Source organism: Halichoerus grypus, chromosome X, assembly GCF_964656455.1.
Source record: "Halichoerus grypus chromosome X, mHalGry1.hap1.1, whole genome shotgun sequence".
Lineage (NCBI taxonomy): Eukaryota > Metazoa > Chordata > Mammalia > Carnivora > Phocidae > Halichoerus > Halichoerus grypus.
In genome coordinates this window covers 79,630,693-79,644,325 of record NC_135727.1, presented here as the reverse complement: position 1 = coordinate 79,644,325, position 13,633 = coordinate 79,630,693, and positions in this window count along the sequence as shown.

Below are 13,633 nucleotides of genomic sequence, written 5' to 3'. Positions count from 1 at the left end.
ATTTTGTTGTGTGTGTGCGTGAGAGCACGGCAAGGGAGTCCAAAGCTTTTTGCGAGTGAGACTCAGGCCCCAGCGAAAGGCAGAACACGACTCCCCATGTGTTTCATCAAGCTAGCACGGCAGCCCCACTTTTGCATGGAAGGCTAATAGCTAGCGTTCTAACTCGAAGAAACGACACTGCAGAGAAACCGTGCTTTAGCTACCGTCGACCTCTCTGTGGGGGAAGCAGTTTAAGGTGTACAGTGGGTGAGAGCCTGGGGACGGTTTCCATTTCGTAATATCGGGGGAGAGACAGGCCGGTACAGAAGGCAGCTCTCAACTCACTACATGGTTATGGGGCTAGTTCCGTTGCCCATGTTGTGTGTGCAGGCTTAAACACAGCCACCTAACTCGAAGGAAAAACTCGGTAGAGAGCCTGTGCTGCAGGTAAAACAGCTGCTCCTGAGTGTGGAGGCATTTTGTTGTGTGCGTGCGTGAGAGCACTGCAAGGGAGTCCAAAGCTTTTTGCGAGTGAGACTCAGGCCCCAGCGAAAGGCAGAACACGACTCCCCATGTGTTTCATCACGCTAGCATGGCAGCCGCACTTTTGCATGGAAGTCTAATAGCTAGCGTTCTAACTGGAAGAAAACACTGTAGAGAGACCGTGCTTTAGCTACCGTCGACCTCTAGACGGAGGAAGCATTCCACGGAGTACCGTGGCTGAGAGCCTGGGGAACGGGGTCCATACGTGAAAACAAGGGAGAAATAGGTCCTGGCAGAAGGCACCTCTGGACTCAGCTCTTGCTACCTGAAGCTAACACTACTGCTCCATGTGTGCTTGGAATGCTATGTGCTCGACACTGACTGGGAATAAACAAGCCTGTAAAGAATCCCAGCTGCAGCTCATTCGCCTACCAGGCTACTAACACCAAGAATCAATGCTGTAGCGTTACTGCGCTTTAGCTAACATTGCCGTTCCTGAAGCCGCAGGAGTTGTATAGTGCTCGTGTATGAGAGACCGGGGAAAGGGTCCCATACGTGAAATGGAGTGAGAAACAGGCCGGTGCGGAAGGCAGCTCTCAACTTACCTCTTGTTTATGAGGCTAGGACCCTTGCCCCGGGTGTGCCTGCAGGCCATAAGCCAACCACCTAACTCAAAGGAACAACTCTGTAGGGAATTCCTGCTTCGCCTAAAATAGCCATGCCTCAGGGTGGATGCATTGTGTGGTGTGCATGCGTGAGTGCACAGCAAGTGAGTCCAAAACCATTTTCCCTGTGAGACCCAGGCCCCGGAAGAAGCCAGAACACGACTCCCCACTTGCTCCATGAAACTAGTACTGCGGCCCCACTTTTGAATTGAAGTCTAATGGCTAGCTTTCTAACTCGAAGAAACAACACTGTAGAGAAACCGTGCTTTAGCTACCGTCGACCTCTCTGTGGGCGAAGAAGTTTAGGGTGTACTGTGGCTGAGAGCCTGGGGACGGTTTCCATATCGTAATATCGGGGGAGAGACAGGCCAGTACAGAAGGCAGCTCTCAACTCACATCATGGTTATGGGGCTAGTACCGTTGCCCAGGCTGTGTGTGCCAGCTTAAACACAGCCACCTAACTCGAAGGAAAAACTCGGTTGAGAGCCTGTGCTGCAGGTAAAACAGCTGCTCCTGAGGGTGACAGCATTTTGTTGTGTGCGTGCGTGAGAGCACTGCAAGGGAGTCCAAAGCTTTTTGCGAGTGAGACTCAGGCCCCAGCGAAAGGCAGAACACGACTCCCCATGTGATTCATCAAACTAGCACGGCAGCCCCACTTTGGCATGGAAGGCCAATAGCTAGCGTTCTAACTCGAAGAAACAACACTGTAGAGAAACCGTGCTTTAGCTACCGTCGACCTCTCTGTGGGCGAAGAAGTTTAGGGTGTACTGTGGCTGAGAGCCTGGGGACGGTTTCAATATCGTAATATCGGGGGAGAGACAGGCCAGTACAGAAGGCAGCTCTCAACTCACATCATCGTTATGGGGCTAGTACCGTTGCCCTGGGTGTGTGTGCAGGCTTAAAGACAGCCACCTAACTCAAAGGAAAAACACGGTAGAGAATCCGTGCTTCAGCTAAAACAGCCGCTCCTGAGGGTGGAAGCATTTGGTTGTGTGCGTGCGTGAGAGGACTGCAAGGGAGTCCAAAGTTTCTGCGAGTGAGACTCAGGCCCCAGCAAAAGGCAGAACACGACTCCCCGTGTGTTTCCTTTAGCTAGCACTGCGGCCCTACTTTTGCATGGAAGTCTAATCGCTAGCGTTCTTCCTGGAAGAAACAACACGGTAGAGAAACCGTGCTTTAGCTACCATCCACCTCTCTGAGGGAGGAAGCACTTTCCAGGCTACCGTGGGTGAGAGCCTGAGGAACGGGTTCCTTACGTGAAACCGAGGGAGAAGGAGTCCGGGCCAGAAGGCTCCTCTCGACTCAGCTCTTGTTACCTGAAGCTAACACTTCGGCTCCATGTGTGCATAGGAATGCTAAGGGCTCCGCACTGATTTGGCAGAAAGAAGCCGGTCAAGAACCCCAGCTTCAGCTCATTCGCCTCTCCACAGGGTGGCAGCATTTTCAAGTCTGCTCGAGTGCAAACCTGGGGAAGGAGTCCCAGCAGAATTCGGAGGGAGAAATAAGCATGGGCAGAAGACACCTATCGACTCAACTCTTGTTTCGGGAAACTAGATCGGCTCTCCCGTGTGTGCGTGGAGTCCTCAGTGCCATCCACGTAACGCAAAGGAACAAAACTGTAGAGAACCCGTGCCTCAGCAAAGATCGCCCTTCCTGAGCGGGAACTTCATGTATTGTGTGTTTTTGTGAAAGCATGAGAAATGGAACCTACACGTAACTCGGAGTGAGAAGCAGGCCTGGAAGGAAGGCTGCTGTCGACTCACCTCTTGTTTGAGGAGATTAGCACTGCTGCACCCTGTGTGCCTGGATGCCTAGTTACCAGGCTACTAACACCAAGAATCAATCCTATAGAGTGACTGCGCTTCAGTTAACATTGCCGTTCCTGAAGCAGGAGGAATTTGACACTGCTCGTGTACGAGACACCGGGGAAAGGGTCCCATACGTGAAATGGAGTGAGAAACAGGCCGGTGCGGAAGGCAGCTCTCAAGTCACCTCTGGTTTATGAGGCTAGTACCCTTGCCCCGGGGGTGCCTGCAGGCCTAAAGCCAACCACCTAACTCAAAGGAACAACTCTGTAGGGAATTTCTGCTTCGGCTAAAAGAGCCATGCCTCAGGGTGGACGCATTTTGCTGTGTGCATGCGTGAGCGCACTGCAGGTGAGCCCAAAACCATTTTCCTTGTGAGACCCAGGCCCCGGAAGAAGCCAGAACACGACTCCCCACTTGCTCCATGAAGCTAGAACTGCGGTCCCAATTTTGCTTGGAAGTCTAATAGCTTTCTAACTCGGAGAAACAACACTGTAGAGAAACCGTGCTTTAGCTACTGTCGACCTCTCTGTGGGCGAAGCAGTTTAGGGTGTACTGTGGCTGAGAGCCTGGGGACGGTTTCCATTTCGTAATATCGGGGGAGAGAAAGGCCGGTACATAATGCAGCTCTGAACTCACTACATGGTTATGGGGAAAGTTCCGTTCCCCCGTGGGAGTGTGCAGGCTTAAACACAGCCACCTTACTCGACGGAAAAACTCGGTTGAGAGCCTGTGCTGCAGGTAAAACAGCTGCTCCTGAGTGTGGAAGCATTTTGTTGTGTGCGTGCGTGAGAGCACTGCAAGGGAGTCCAAAGCTTTTTGCGAGTGAGACTCAGGCCCCAGCGAAAGGCAGAACACCACTCCCCATGTGTTTCATCAAGCTAGCACGGCAGCCCCACTTTTGCATGGAAGTCTAATAGCTAGCGTTGTAACTCGAAGAAACAACAGTGTAGAGAAACGGTGCCTTAGCTACCGTCGACCTCTCTGTGGGCGAAGCAGTTTAGGGTAAACTGTGGCTGAGAGCCTGGGGACGGTTTCAATATCGTAATATCAGGGAGAGACAGGCCGGTACAGAAGGCAGCTCTCAATTCACATCATGGTTATGCGGATAGTACCGTTGCCCAGGGTGTGTGTGCCGGTTTAAACACAGCCACCTAATTCAAAGGAAAAATTCCCTTGAGAGCCTGTGCTGCAGGTAAAAGAGCTGCTCCTGTGGGTGGAAGCATTTTGTTGTGTGTGTGCGTGAGAGCACGGCAAGGGAGTCCAAAGCTTTTTGCGAGTGAGACTCAGGCCCCAGCGAAAGGCAGAACACGACTCCCCATGTGTTTCATCAAGCTAGCACGGCAGCCCCACTTTTGCATGGAAGGCTAATAGCTAGCGTTCTAACTCGAAGAAACGACACTGCAGAGAAACCGTGCTTTAGCTACCGTCGACCTCTCTGTGGGGGAAGCAGTTTAAGGTGTACAGTGGGTGAGAGCCTGGGGACGGTTTCCATTTCGTAATATCGGGGGAGAGACAGGCCGGTACAGAAGGCAGCTCTCAACTCACTACATGGTTATGGGGCTAGTTCCGTTGCCCATGTTGTGTGTGCAGGCTTAAACACAGCCACCTAACTCGAAGGAAAAACTCGGTAGAGAGCCTGTGCTGCAGGTAAAACAGCTGCTCCTGAGTGTGGAGGCATTTTGTTGTGTGCGTGCGTGAGAGCACTGCAAGGGAGTCCAAAGCTTTTTGCGAGTGAGACTCAGGCCCCAGCGAAAGGCAGAACACGACTCCCCATGTGTTTCATCACGCTAGCACGGCAGCCGCACTTTTGCATGGAAGTCTAATAGCTAGCGTTCTAACTGGAAGAAAACACTGTAGAGAGACCGTGCTTTAGCTACCGTCGACCTCTAGACGGAGGAAGCATTCCACGGAGTACCGTGGCTGAGAGCCTGGGGAACGGGTTCCATACGTGAAAACAAGGGAGAAATAGGTCCTGGCAGAAGGCACCTCTGGACTCAGCTCTTGCTACCTGAAGCTAACACTACTGCTCCATGTGTGCTTGGAATGCTATGTGCTCGACACTGACTGGGAATAAACAAGCCTGTAAAGAATCCCAGCTGCAGCTCATTCGCCTACCAGGCTACTAACACCAAGAATCAATGCTGTAGCGTTACTGCGCTTTAGCTAACATTGCCGTTCCTGAAGCCGCAGGAGTTGTATAGTGCTCGTGTAGGAGAGACCGGGGAAAGGGTCCCATACGTGAAATGGAGTGAGAAACAGGCCGGTGCGGAAGGCAGCTCTCAACTTACCTCTTGTTTATGAGGCTAGGACCCTTGCCCCGGGTGTGCCTGCAGGCCATAAGCCAACCACCTAACTCAAAGGAACAACTCTGTAGGGAATTCCTGCTTCGCCTAAAATAGCCATGCCTCAGGGTGGATGCATTGTGTGGTGTGCATGCGTGAGTGCACAGCAAGTGAGTCCAAAACCATTTTCCCTGTGAGACCCAGGCCCCGGAAGAAGCCAGAACACGACTCCCCACTTGCTCCATGAAACTAGTACTGCGGCCCCACTTTTGAATTGAAGTCTAATGGCTAGCTTTCTAACTCGAAGAAACAACACTGTAGAGAAACCGTGCTTTAGCTACCGTCGACCTCTCTGTGGGCGAAGAAGTTTAGGGTGTACTGTGGCTGAGAGCCTGGGGACGGTTTCCATATCGTAATATCGGGGGAGAGACAGGCCGGTACAGAAGGCAGCTCTCAACTCACATCATGGTTATGGGGCTAGTACCGTTGCCCAGGCTGTGTGTGCCAGCTTAAACACAGCCACCTAACTCGAAGGAAAAACTCGGTTGAGAGCCTGTGCTGCAGGTAAAACAGCTGCTCCTGAGGGTGACAGCATTTTGTTGTGTGCGTGCGTGAGAGCACTGCAAGGGAGTCCAAAGCTTTTTGCGAGTGAGACTCAGGCCCCAGCGAAAGGCAGAACACGACTCCCCATGTGATTCATCAAACTAGCACGGCAGCCCCACTTTGGCATGGAAGGCCAATAGCTAGCGTTCTAACTCGAAGAAACAACACTGTAGAGAAACCGTGCTTTAGCTACCGTCGACCTCTCTGTGGGCGAAGAAGTTTAGGGTGTACTGTGGCTGAGAGCCTGGGGACGGTTTCAATATCGTAATATCGGGGGAGAGACAGGCCAGTACAGAAGGCAGCTCTCAACTCACATCATCGTTATGGGGCTAGTACCGTTGCCCTGGGTGTGTGTGCAGGCTTAAAGACAGCCACCTAACTCAAAGGAAAAACACGGTAGAGAATCCGTGCTTCAGCTAAAACAGCCGCTCCTGAGGGTGGAAGCATTTGGTTGTGTGCGTGCGTGAGAGGACTGCAAGGGAGTCCAAAGTTTCTGCGAGTGAGACTCAGGCCCCAGCAAAAGGCAGAACACGACTCCCCGTGTGTTTCCTTTAGCTAGCACTGCGGCCCTACTTTTGCATGGAAGTCTAATCGCTAGCGTTCTTCCTGGAAGAAACAACACGGTAGAGAAACCGTGCTTTAGCTACCATCCACCTCTCTGAGGGAGGAAGCACTTTCCAGGCTACCGTGGGTGAGAGCCTGAGGAACGGGTTCCTTACGTGAAACCGAGGGAGAAGGAGTCCGGGCCAGAAGGCTCCTCTCGACTCAGCTCTTGTTACCTGAAGCTAACACTTCGGCTCCATGTGTGCATAGGAATGCTAAGGGCTCCGCACTGATTTGGCAGAAAGAAGCCGGTCAAGAACCCCAGCTTCAGCTCATTCGCCTCTCCACAGGGTGGCAGCATTTTCAAGTCTGCTCGAGTGCAAACCTGGGGAAGGAGTCCCAGCAGAATTCGGAGGGAGAAATAAGCATGGGCAGAAGACACCTATCGACTCAACTCTTGTTTCGGGAAACTAGATCGGCTCTCCCGTGTGTGCGTGGAGTCCTCAGTGCCATCCACGTAACGCAAAGGAACAAAACTGTAGAGAACCCGTGCCTCAGCAAAGATCGCCCTTCCTGAGCGGGAACTTCATGTATTGTGTGTTTTTGTGAAAGCATGAGAAATGGAACCTACACGTAACTCGGAGTGAGAAGCAGGCCTGGAAGGAAGGCTGCTGTCGACTCACCTCTTGTTTGAGGAGATTAGCACTGCTGCACCCTGTGTGCCTGGATGCCTAGTTACCAGGCTACTAACACCAAGAATCAATCCTATAGAGTGACTGCGCTTCAGTTAACATTGCCGTTCCTGAAGCAGGAGGAATTTGACACTGCTCGTGTACGAGACACCGGGGAAAGGGTCCCATACGTGAAATGGAGTGAGAAACAGGCCGGTGCGGAAGGCAGCTCTCAAGTCACCTCTGGTTTATGAGGCTAGTACCCTTGCCCCGGGGGTGCCTGCAGGCCTAAAGCCAACCACCTAACTCAAAGGAACAACTCTGTAGGGAATTTCTGCTTCGGCTAAAAGAGCCATGCCTCAGGGTGGACGCATTTTGCTGTGTGCATGCGTGAGCGCACTGCAGGTGAGCCCAAAACCATTTTCCTTGTGAGACCCAGGCCCCGGAAGAAGCCAGAACACGACTCCCCACTTGCTCCATGAAGCTAGAACTGCGGTCCCAATTTTGCTTGGAAGTCTAATAGATAGCTTTCTAACTCGGAGAAACAACACTGTAGAGAAACCGTGCTTTAGCTACTGTCGACCTCTCTGTGGGCGAAGCAGTTTAGGGTGTACTGTGGCTGAGAGCCTGGGGACGGTTTCCATTTCGTAATATCGGGGGAGAGAAAGGCCGGTACATAATGCAGCTCTGAACTCACTACATGGTTATGGGGAAAGTTCCGTTCCCCCGTGGGAGTGTGCAGGCTTAAACACAGCCACCTTACTCGACGGAAAAACTCGGTTGAGAGCCTGTGCTGCAGGTAAAACAGCTGCTCCTGAGTGTGGAAGCATTTTGTTGTGTGCGTGCGTGAGAGCACTGCAAGGGAGTCCAAAGCTTTTTGCGAGTGAGACTCAGGCCCCAGCGAAAGGCAGAACACCACTCCCCATGTGTTTCATCAAGCTAGCACGGCAGCCCCACTTTTGCATGGAAGTCTAATAGCTAGCGTTGTAACTCGAAGAAACAACAGTGTAGAGAAACGGTGCCTTAGCTACCGTCGACCTCTCTGTGGGCGAAGCAGTTTAGGGTAAACTGTGGCTGAGAGCCTGGGGACGGTTTCAATATCGTAATATCAGGGAGAGACAGGCGGGTACAGAAGGCAGCTCTCAACTCACATCATGGTTATGCGGATAGTACCGTTGCCCAGGGTGTGTGTGCCGGTTTAAACACAGCCACCTAATTCAAAGGAAAAACTCCCTTGAGAGCCTGTGCTGCAGGTAAAACAGCTGCTCCTGTGGGTGGAAGCATTTTGTTGTGTGCGTGCGTGAGAGCACGGCAAGGGAGTCCAAAGCTTTTTGCGAGTGACACTCAGGCCCGAGCGAAAGGCAGAACACGTCTCCCCATGTGATTCATCAAACTAGCACGGCAGCCCCATTTTGGCATGGAAGGCCAATAGCTAGCGTTCTAACTCGAAGAAACGACACTGTAGAGAAACCGTGCTTTAGCTACCGTCGACCTCTCTGTGGGTGAAGTAGTTGAGGGTGTACTGTGGCTGAGAGCCTGGGGACGGTTTCCATTTCGTAATATCGGGGGAGAGACAGGTCGGTACAGAAGGCACCTCTCAACTCACTACATGGTTATGGGGCTAGTTCCGTTGCCCAGGGTGTGTTTGCTGGCTTAAAGACAGCCACCTAACTCAAAGGAAAAACACGGTAGAGAATCCGTGCTTCAGCTAAAACAGCCGCTCCTGAGGGTGGAAGCATTGGGTTGTGTGCGTGCGTGAGAGGACTGCAAGGGAGTCCAAAGTTTCTGCGAGTGAGACTCAGGCCCCAGCAAAAGGCAGAACACGACTCCCCGTGTGTTTCCTTTAGCTAGCACTGCGGCCCTACTTTTGCATGGAAGTCTAATCGCTAGCGTTCTTCCTGGAAGAAACAACACGGTAGAGAAACCGTGCTTTAGCTACCATCCACCTCTCTGAGGGAGGAAGCACTTTCCAGGCTACCGTGGGTGAGAGCCTGAGGAACGGGTTCCTTACGTGAAACCGAGGGAGAAGGAGTCCGGGCCAGAAGGCTCCTCTCGACTCAGCTCTTGTTACCTGAAGCTAACACTTCGGCTCCATGTGTGCATAGGAATGCTAAGGGCTCCGCACTGATTTGGCAGAAAGAAGCCGGTCAAGAACCCCAGCTTCAGCTCATTCGCCTCTCCACAGGGTGGCAGCATTTTCAAGTCTGCTCGAGTGCAAACCTGGGGAAGGAGTCCCAGCAGAATTCGGAGGGAGAAATAAGCATGGGCAGAAGACACCTATCGACTCAACTCTTGTTTCGGGAAACTAGATCGGCTCTCCCGTGTGTGCGTGGAGTCCTCAGTGCCATCCACGTAACGCAAAGGAACAAAACTGTAGAGAACCCGTGCCTCAGCAAAGATCGCCCTTCCTGAGCGGGAACTTCATGTATTGTGTGTTTTTGTGAAAGCATGAGAAATGGAACCTACACGTAACTCGGAGTGAGAAGCAGGCCTGGAAGGAAGGCTGCTGTCGACTCACCTCTTGTTTGAGGAGATTAGCACTGCTGCACCCTGTGTGCCTGGATGCCTAGTTACCAGGCTACTAACACCAAGAATCAATCCTATAGAGTGACTGCGCTTCAGTTAACATTGCCGTTCCTGAAGCAGGAGGAATTTGACACTGCTCGTGTACGAGACACCGGGGAAAGGGTCCCATACGTGAAATGGAGTGAGAAACAGGCCGGTGCGGAAGGCAGCTCTCAAGTCACCTCTGGTTTATGAGGCTAGTACCCTTGCCCCGGGGGTGCCTGCAGGCCTAAAGCCAACCACCTAACTCAAAGGAACAACTCTGTAGGGAATTTCTGCTTCGGCTAAAAGAGCCATGCCTCAGGGTGGACGCATTTTGCTGTGTGCATGCGTGAGCGCACTGCAGGTGAGCCCAAAACCATTTTCCTTGTGAGACCCAGGCCCCGGAAGAAGCCAGAACACGACTCCCCACTTGCTCCATGAAGCTAGAACTGCGGTCCCAATTTTGCTTGGAAGTCTAATAGATAGCTTTCTAACTCGGAGAAACAACACTGTAGAGAAACCGTGCTTTAGCTACTGTCGACCTCTCTGTGGGCGAAGCAGTTTAGGGTGTACTGTGGCTGAGAGCCTGGGGACGGTTTCCATTTCGTAATATCGGGGGAGAGAAAGGCCGGTACATAATGCAGCTCTGAACTCACTACATGGTTATGGGGAAAGTTCCGTTCCCCCGTGGGAGTGTGCAGGCTTAAACACAGCCACCTTACTCGACGGAAAAACTCGGTTGAGAGCCTGTGCTGCAGGTAAAACAGCTGCTCCTGAGTGTGGAAGCATTTTGTTGTGTGCGTGCGTGAGAGCACTGCAAGGGAGTCCAAAGCTTTTTGCGAGTGAGACTCAGGCCCCAGCGAAAGGCAGAACACCACTCCCCATGTGTTTCATCAAGCTAGCACGGCAGCCCCACTTTTGCATGGAAGTCTAATAGCTAGCGTTGTAACTCGAAGAAACAACAGTGTAGAGAAACGGTGCCTTAGCTACCGTCGACCTCTCTGTGGGCGAAGCAGTTTAGGGTAAACTGTGGCTGAGAGCCTGGGGACGGTTTCAATATCGTAATATCAGGGAGAGACAGGCCGGTACAGAAGGCAGCTCTCAATTCACATCATGGTTATGCGGATAGTACCGTTGCCCAGGGTGTGTGTGCCGGTTTAAACACAGCCACCTAATTCAAAGGAAAAATTCCCTTGAGAGCCTGTGCTGCAGGTAAAAGAGCTGCTCCTGTGGGTGGAAGCATTTTGTTGTGTGTGTGCGTGAGAGCACGGCAAGGGAGTCCAAAGCTTTTTGCGAGTGAGACTCAGGCCCCAGCGAAAGGCAGAACACGACTCCCCATGTGTTTCATCAAGCTAGCACGGCAGCCCCACTTTTGCATGGAAGGCTAATAGCTAGCGTTCTAACTCGAAGAAACGACACTGCAGAGAAACCGTGCTTTAGCTACCGTCGACCTCTCTGTGGGGGAAGCAGTTTAAGGTGTACAGTGGGTGAGAGCCTGGGGACGGTTTCCATTTCGTAATATCGGGGGAGAGACAGGCCGGTACAGAAGGCAGCTCTCAACTCACTACATGGTTATGGGGCTAGTTCCGTTGCCCATGTTGTGTGTGCAGGCTTAAACACAGCCACCTAACTCGAAGGAAAAACTCGGTAGAGAGCCTGTGCTGCAGGTAAAACAGCTGCTCCTGAGTGTGGAGGCATTTTGTTGTGTGCGTGCGTGAGAGCACTGCAAGGGAGTCCAAAGCTTTTTGCGAGTGAGACTCAGGCCCCAGCGAAAGGCAGAACACGACTCCCCATGTGTTTCATCACGCTAGCACGGCAGCCGCACTTTTGCATGGAAGTCTAATAGCTAGCGTTCTAACTGGAAGAAAACACTGTAGAGAGACCGTGCTTTAGCTACCGTCGACCTCTAGACGGAGGAAGCATTCCACGGAGTACCGTGGCTGAGAGCCTGGGGAACGGGTTCCATACGTGAAAACAAGGGAGAAATAGGTCCTGGCAGAAGGCACCTCTGGACTCAGCTCTTGCTACCTGAAGCTAACACTACTGCTCCATGTGTGCTTGGAATGCTATGTGCTCGACACTGACTGGGAATAAACAAGCCTGTAAAGAATCCCAGCTGCAGCTCATTCGCCTACCAGGCTACTAACACCAAGAATCAATGCTGTAGCGTTACTGCGCTTTAGCTAACATTGCCGTTCCTGAAGCCGCAGGAGTTGTATAGTGCTCGTGTATGAGAGACCGGGGAAAGGGTCCCATACGTGAAATGGAGTGAGAAACAGGCCGGTGCGGAAGGCAGCTCTCAACTTACCTCTTGTTTATGAGGCTAGGACCCTTGCCCCGGGTGTGCCTGCAGGCCATAAGCCAACCACCTAACTCAAAGGAACAACTCTGTAGGGAATTCCTGCTTCGCCTAAAATAGCCATGCCTCAGGGTGGATGCATTGTGTGGTGTGCATGCGTGAGTGCACAGCAAGTGAGTCCAAAACCATTTTCCCTGTGAGACCCAGGCCCCGGAAGAAGCCAGAACACGACTCCCCACTTGCTCCATGAAACTAGTACTGCGGCCCCACTTTTGAATTGAAGTCTAATGGCTAGCTTTCTAACTCGAAGAAACAACACTGTAGAGAAACCGTGCTTTAGCTACCGTCGACCTCTCTGTGGGCGAAGAAGTTTAGGGTGTACTGTGGCTGAGAGCCTGGGGACGGTTTCCATATCGTAATATCGGGGGAGAGACAGGCCGGTACAGAAGGCAGCTCTCAACTCACATCATGGTTATGGGGCTAGTACCGTTGCCCAGGCTGTGTGTGCCAGCTTAAACACAGCCACCTAACTCGAAGGAAAAACTCGGTTGAGAGCCTGTGCTGCAGGTAAAACAGCTGCTCCTGAGGGTGACAGCATTTTGTTGTGTGCGTGCGTGAGAGCACTGCAAGGGAGTCCAAAGCTTTTTGCGAGTGAGACTCAGGCCCCAGCGAAAGGCAGAACACGACTCCCCATGTGATTCATCAAACTAGCACGGCAGCCCCACTTTGGCATGGAAGGCCAATAGCTAGCGTTCTAACTCGAAGAAACAACACTGTAGAGAAACCGTGCTTTAGCTACCGTCGACCTCTCTGTGGGCGAAGAAGTTTAGGGTGTACTGTGGCTGAGAGCCTGGGGACGGTTTCAATATCGTAATATCGGGGGAGAGACAGGCCAGTACAGAAGGCAGCTCTCAACTCACATCATCGTTATGGGGCTAGTTCCGTTGCCCAGGGTGTGTTTGCTGGTTTAAAGACAGCCACCTAACTCAAAGGAAAAACACGGTAGAGAATCCGTGCTTCAGCTAAAACAGCCGCTCCTGAGGGTGGAAGCATTGGGTTGTGTGCGTGCGTGAGAGGACTGCAAGGGAGTCCAAAGTTTCTGCGAGTGAGACTCAGGCCCCAGCAAAAGGCAGAACACGACTCCCCGTGTGTTTCCTTTAGCTAGCACTGCGGCCCTACTTTTGCATGGAAGTCTAATCGCTAGCGTTCTTCCTGGAAGAAACAACACGGTAGAGAAACCGTGCTTTAGCTACCATCCACCTCTCTGAGGGAGGAAGCACTTTCCAGGCTACCGTGGGTGAGAGCCTGAGGAACGGGTTCCTTACGTGAAACCGAGGGAGAAGGAGTCCGGGCCAGAAGGCTCCTCTCGACTCAGCTCTTGTTACCTGAAGCTAACACTTCGGCTCCATGTGTGCATAGGAATGCTAAGGGCTCCGCACTGATTTGGCAGAAAGAAGCCGGTCAAGAACCCCAGCTTCAGCTCATTCGCCTCTCCACAGGGTGGCAGCATTTTCAAGTCTGCTCGAGTGCAAACCTGGGGAAGGAGTCCCAGCAGAATTCGGAGGGAGAAATAAGCATGGGCAGAAGACACCTATCGACTCAACTCTTGTTTCGGGAAACTAGATCGGCTCTCCCGTGTGTGCGTGGAGTCCTCAGTGCCATCCACGTAACGCAAAGGAACAAAACTGTAGAGAACCCGTGCCTCAGCAAAGATCGCCCTTCCTGAGCGGGAACTTCATGTATTGTGTGTTTT